Source organism: Mustela erminea, chromosome 7 (genome assembly GCF_009829155.1).
Source record: "Mustela erminea isolate mMusErm1 chromosome 7, mMusErm1.Pri, whole genome shotgun sequence".
In the NCBI taxonomy this organism is placed as follows: domain Eukaryota; kingdom Metazoa; phylum Chordata; class Mammalia; order Carnivora; family Mustelidae; genus Mustela; species Mustela erminea.
This window is the reverse complement of record NC_045620.1, coordinates 7,954,682-7,961,589: the sequence shown is the minus strand read 5'-3', so window position 1 is coordinate 7,961,589 and position 6,908 is coordinate 7,954,682. Positions and strand designations below refer to the sequence as shown.

Genomic DNA, 6,908 nt, shown 5'->3' with positions numbered 1-6,908 from the left:
GGGGACGAGGATTGGGGGTCCATGAACCAGCCAGGGAAAGCAGCCAGGAGAAGGGGAGCGGGGGAAATAGGGCAGGGAGGATGCTATGTGGAGCTTTTTCTTCAGCGGAGTCCAGCTTTGGCCTGACCCCACGGGGAGCCCTGGAACATATATGGTACCACAGCGTCAGCCTTACCTGTAGGCCAAGGGGCCGGCCTTGCACACTCGGGACAGTGGGTTACTGACTGTCCTCATGAAGGGTGAGGAGCTCAGGTTACGCAGAAGTCTCTGTGTTCTGAGGTCATGCCCTAAGCCACCCAGGAAGCCTCGCTGACTTATAGAATGAGGGAGGAGGGCAGGGCCAAGCTGGCTACGTCATCATCCGTCACTCTAGGGACAAAGTGTTTAGCTTAGAGGCTGAGCCCAGGAATGGCGAGGACCTTGGCGGTGATGTTCTCATTCTGTAGGCGCAGGAAATGGCTGCTTTCCCGGTGACCTGTGGCATTTCCTTCGCCCAGAGGAGTGATTGGCCTCATGCAGATGCCCCAGCGCTGGGCTTGGCACGGTGGCCCTAACGTCACAGTTAGCACCTGCCGGGGGTTTTGGCCTCTTGTGGGAGTGGCGTCCGATTCTGGCTCTGCCACTTGACTCATGAGACCCTGAGCCGATGACTCAGCCGCCCTCAGCTTTTAGTTTCCTCATCTATAAAATGGGAGTGGGACTGTGTCTTAATTCAGAGGGGTTTTGTGAGGATTAGAGTTAATGTTTATAAAATACTTAGTACAAATTAATGTTTACTACAGGGTAACTTTTTTTTTTTTTTAATTTTCTTTTTCACGTTGTTGTGGTGGTGTTATTTTGTTTGTTTCATTTTTGTTTCTGGTTTTTTGGTTTTTGTTTTTCAAGAAGCAGCGTGTTCTGGTGGGCTCCCTGTCCAGTGTGTGACTTTGGATTTTTGCCATATCTGTTACCACCTGTCCTATTACGCATATAATATACATGAACTGTCTCTTAAAAAAATAAAAACCCTTGAAACACTATACACTTATACAGAAGACCCGTGTGACAATGTTTCGGGTGAACTAGTGCCTAGCACGCATCAGGTTTGCCGTAAATGAGACCTATTTACACCATTAACACTGACATTGAACGGCTGCTAGTTCTGTATCCTACCCGAGAACTTGCATTAACCCGTTTCATTCCTTCCTTTTAGAATCAACTTTTTGGCATTCCCTCCGCTGAATGAGGTCACATCTTTGCTCCTGTGTGAGCTCATGGCGTGTTCCTATAGTGGTTTTCTTGGCTAGGAATTTCATGCATAATATCAGGGGATTTTTCCCCCCCTTTTAAATATCTCAGGCTCTGACAGATTACAAGGAAGTGGTTACTCAGAGCGGAGCGCTCACGACTGATTACAGGGAGCAGTGGAAATCCCCCTTCCTTGCCTAAAATAACTGGACCTGGAACGCGACAATATAAGCTTTGTCCAGGCTTGAAACAATATCCTTTCCAAGTGGATTTTGTACGGAAATACTCACCAGTCTACGGTGGTAGTTCTCACTGACGGGCTAGAAAAAGGTTAGTCATTCGGTGTTCCATAGCTAAAAGGGCCATTGTTAGTAGCGATGAGTCCCCGAGGAGTGAAATTCAAGTAAGTGGACATGGTCATATTGGATTCACCCGCCTTCTCCCTGCCCTCATCTCATTTGATCTCTTTACTCTCGCAAAAATCTAATTCCAGACATAGACGCGCTCTCCATTTATTCAATTACTTTTATTGCAAGTCTGTTGGTGACAACCTTCCCCGGGACACTCCCAGGCAGATTCTGGGGAAACGAGAGAAGGAAATACCCGGGTCCTGATGGCAGAGCAGAGCTCAGAGCGGCGGAGTCAGGACGAATGTCTGTGAGTTCAAATTCCACAGCGATTTTGAAGCCGTGCCTTGCGTTGGGTCAGAAAGCCCGTAACTAGAAGGAGGGCAGGGGTCCAGCCTGCGTCTGACTCAGGGTGAAGAGATGTGGGATTTGCTTTGGAGGAACAGCCTAACTTTGCAAGGCTATTCTGACTCTTGGAGATTTAAAAAAAAAAAAGACTGGGCAAGATCTTGAGAAATGCTTCACTGTCTGCTTTTTGGAAGTTGTATGTGTTATTGCTTACAAAAATTCATTTGAGGCTAAAAGGAAAAGGGGGCAAGAATCAAAATGGGAAGCCATAAAAAACTTTTTTTTTTTGGTAAGTTCCAAGAAATTTTGTTATTGCTGGTCATATTAGCCAGTGTTAAGATTTTTCTCCAGGCCTGAACTCGTGGCCTGTGATTTATGGAGACGGAGAACCCATGTCAGGGCAGATTTCCTTCTAAAGGAAGAAAGGGGGCAGAGTGTAAAGGCCATTTGGGCTCCCTGTTCCTGGCTGAGGTCTCTATAGGTCGACACTGTCCACGCAACTCAGGGAGGGTCCCCCTCCCACAGGCTGGGGGGTGGGGCTGGGGAGGGAGGGGGCCGGAATGTGGATTTACCCCTTCCACCACGTGAGGCCCAGCGACTGGGGTGGTGGTGGTGGGGGTGACTTTGGAGCTCACTCAAGACTTTTCTCTTTTTGCCTCTCCTCTCAATTTTTCTCACCAGTGTCTCATTTGCACATTGAATTTACATGACACCCAACTCGGCAGTCCCAGGCGTGGCCAGGGGTAATAACAGGAGAGAGAGAAAAACAATCATGTTGGCGATGCTGGCAATGCGTGTCAGTTCTCCGAGGAGCTTGAGCTGGGAGGGCATGCCCGCTCCTTCCTTAGGAGGGAGAACCCTCTGATTCCCTAGTGCGGAAACATGGTCTACAAATTCATGGTTTTTTCAGGGTGCGTAAATGTACACCAACTAGTGTACCTGGTGTTCAAAGTAATAGTCATCGCTGTGTTCCAGAATGACCTGACACGAATGCCTAGGGGAACGTAGAGAAGAGCTGTCTCGGCAGCCTGGTTTATAATCCTAGAATGCGCTCTAGGTTGCGTATGGACCCCAAGCATAGTCAGTGGCATTCGTACCTGGGACTTTTGTTAGGACCAAAGGGAAAAACAGTGTTTGTGTGTATGTGTGTTTCCTTTGGCCTCAGAGTCCGTGACATTCCTCTCCGCCTGAAGCTACAGACGACAGCTTCACTGTACTCACATGGAGAGAGCGTACCTGGAAATAATGCCAACATAAAGGGAAAGAAAGCCAAGAAATGGAGAACGGTGTGCTCCTGCTAACTGCATTACACCCCGGATCCAGCTATGCCTGAAGTCAGCAGTAAATTTGGATGCTTCGATTACATAAGATGATAATTTCCTTTGTAATTCTTCTTCTTCTTTTTTTTTTTTTTTAAGATTTTATTTATTTCATAGAGAGAGAGATCACAAGTAGGCAGAGAGGCAGGCAGAGAGAGAGGGGGAAGCAGGCTCCCTGCTGAGCAGAGAGCTCCATGCAGGGCTTGATCCCAGGATCCTGAGACCATGACCTGAGCCGAAGACAGAGCGTGTTAACCCACTGAGCCACCCAGGTGCCCCCCTTTGTAATTCTTAAACCAAGTTGAGTTATGTCGCTGTCACTTGCCACACAGGTAGTCTTGGCTATGACGTCAACCCTCTTCCGATGTGAACTCTAAGTAGACAGGTAAATACTCATCTTGGTTAATGACCACACTTTGCAGGAGAAAAATCCTCTAATCCAAGACTCAAGTGCTTCCTCTCATCTATGCTCAAGGGTAGACTTTGATTTTAAGGAATCGGTCTGCTTCAGCGGTTGGTGCTTTTTCCAAGGGGAAGCAAAATCTATTCTAATTGCTATTGAAGAATCATTTATGGCATAATTTGGGATCAGTCCATGCTACCAAATATTGGTATCTGTGATGAGTTCAAAGCATTTCTTTAATCATTAGTTTTTATACAGAAGTGGAAACCCACCCTCTCCCTCTGAGTCACTGGTTGGCTAATAGTTCTTCCCCTCCCTTTGAGATGGCTCCTGGCTTGCATGTTAAGTTTATGACAAGCACCTACTCCCAGACCTCTGTCCTTAATGAGCCTCTGTGTAAGGCTCGGGCGTGGGGGCTGTGGCCCCGGAGTCCCATGACCTCAGTATCCCCAGGTACCCCTTTCTCGTGGCTGCCCATTGAGTGAGCGGGGATTTCGCCATCAGGGGCAGAAGCCTGGAACTTGTTTTGCTCGTAGCGATAATGCTCCTTGCCAAGTCACCCCCAGGACAGCGTGCAACTGGGGACAGAGCTGAGTCGCCTAGAGATGCAAAAGGAAAATTTTGTAAGCTCGTTGCACAACCCTTTCCTCCTGTTAGAGCTTGTGCCTTACAAGACTCTCCCTCTCTCGGTCTTCCAGAGAGCTGCGTGCCCGCAGGCAGGAGGCAGGTTGGGGATCTATCTGGAAGAATGCAGACACTAAACAGGGAGAGGGCCCAGGACCGCACAGAAGCAGAGAGAGGCCCGGGTGGTGCCTAGTTGATGAGGCTTCTGGCATCTCAGGAAATAAAAATGAAGAATTGCCAAAAAAGAGGGTTACCGAAAAGGGTGGGATTTTTTTTCAGCATTTGCATTGAATGAAATGAGATCTTGAAAACACACACACACACACACACACACACACACATTACCGGTCACTGTAATGATATCACACTTTATACAGGATTGTAAGATTTAAAAGGCATATATAATCTATATATATAAAATCTATAAATAGATCTGATCTGTGGATGGGACTGCCGGCCTGTGATCTTCTTAGAGACGGCATCAGAAGGGCAGCACAAGGATTAGGCCTCCCACTGCCAGCCTCACTGCATGGCATTAAAATTAATTTAAAAAAATGATTAAGTTGTGTCTTGTGTCTCTCACCTTCTTAGACCTGGGAGTGAAGGTCATAGAACCATTACTTGACATTCAATGCCGGCTCTGTGGCTTTGCTGGGACCCGCTGTGGGGCCTTGGGGAAGTCACTTTACCTCTCTGGATTTTCCCATCTATAAAAATGCAAGTGTTGGATGATGACCTTGCAAGTTCCTCCTAAAACTGCATGATTATACCAGTTCCATGTGGACAGTCTCTGTCCTCGCAGTATAGTGGTGGGCACCGAAGAAAATAGCAAAAATGACTCCACCCAGATCTCTGTCGTTTCGTAAAGGGAGCTTACATACTCTGTGGGGCTGGGTAGTGGACGGAAACAGGGAGTGGGAAGTGCACGTGCGTGTGTGTGTTGACAGAGAAAATGACAAGTATACAATGCTATGGTGAACGCCCTAAAGAATGACGGAGCGATGAAAAGGGAGAGCGAGTGGACTGGAAGACTCTGGACACTAACAGAGGATGTGTGCAGAGGTCGGTCGGGGGCTCAGGGGCAGAAGGGCCCAGTGGAAACAGGAACTGACCCCCTGGTGGGTCAAGACTAAGAGAAGGGAGAGACCAGGAAGGAGAGAATACCAACCAATGACCAGAAGTGCCATCAGCCAGGTCTAGATTTGAATCCAGACTCAAACCACTTACCAGCTGGGGGACCTCACGTCCTCCGGCCAGTGTGATCCTTAGCCTCCTCGTCCGGAGCGGGGGAGGGGCATAAGAAGCTCTGCCCTGTGGAGTGAAATGGAATAATGTCTCCAAAAGGCCCAGCCCAGAACCTGCCCCACTGCTAAGCGCCTCACCCGTCATTAGCACAGGGCTTGCTCATACCGTCGGAGCACCTGCCCAGTGCTGCTTCCTGTGGGTGACTTCCTCTCTCACCTGCTCCAGACAAGCCCAGGAGGCAGGCACTAGTATGATGCCATTTGATGGAGGAAGAGGCTGAGAAAAGGCATCAAGCCAAGGTATGAAGGTTAGTCATCATTACTTGTCCCCTGGTAACACCGGAGGGGATTACGCCGAGCGAGCCCTGTAACAGGGAAGTCAGCATCGACAGGCAACCGTAGTGAGGCTGGGGCTTACTTGGTGGTGCAAAGAGAAGAAATACCACCTTTGACAAAAGTGCATCCTGTTTCATCCAACACGCAGTGTATTGTATGGGCGTGTAATTGACATACAACGCAATCGACCAACGGGTCTTGTTTTGAATTCTGACAAATACATATACAGCCTTGCAACCATTACCAAAACCATGACAATTACTGATTGGCTTTGTCTCTGTAATTCTGCCCTGCCTAGAATTTCACATAAATGGAATTGTATCCTTCCTTCACTGAACGTGTTTTTGAGATTCACCCACATTCTTGAGCCTATTAGTAACCCCTTCCCTTACACTGCTGAGTAATATTCCATCACAGGAATGGACCACAAGTTGTTTATTTGCTTACCAGTTGATAAACATTTGGGTTACTTCTAGCTTTTGGCTTTCATGAACACAGCTGACATGAATGACTGAACACAAGATATTGTGTAGACGTGTGTTTTAATTCTCCTGGGTAACGCCTCCGAGGTCCATTGCTGGGTTGTATGCTGCGTGTTTCACTTGGTAAGACACCAGATTGTTTGACCAAGTGGCTACACCATTTTGCGATCCCACCAGCATTGCACGAAAGTTCCAATTGCTCCACATCCTCACCAGCAGCTGGTATTATCAATTTTTAAAGTTTTAGCCATCTTAGTGGGTGTGTGGTAATAATTCATCGTGGTTTTACTGGGCATTTCCCTCGTGGCTGACAATCCTGAGTACCCATGCGTGTCCTTATTTGATATTCTTATATCTTTCTTTGTGAAGTGGTCTGTTTAAGTATTTTGCCCATTTAAAAAAATTGTTTGTCTTCTTCTTACTGAGTCGTAAGGCGTTCTTTATATATTCTAGACACAAGTCTTCTATCAGGTATATGCTTTGCAAATATTTTGCCCATTTTTGACTTGCTTGTTCATTTTCTTAAGTGTCTTTTGAAAATTTAATGTTTTTAATTAAGAGAACTAATTTATCCATTT

The 6,908-nt window shown here is 47.2% G+C and overlaps 1 long non-coding RNA gene across 1 annotated transcript; it reads left to right on the top strand.

The window, feature by feature from the left end:
* Window positions 1-1,429: 1,429 nt before the first annotated feature.
* On the top strand, window positions 1,430-3,287 carry LOC116596326. The gene is made up of 3 exons (XR_004288111.1): window positions 1,430-1,630; window positions 1,721-1,884; window positions 3,088-3,287. It is a non-coding gene; the product is annotated as an uncharacterized LOC116596326 (long non-coding RNA).
* Window positions 3,288-6,908: the final 3,621 nt, after the last annotated feature.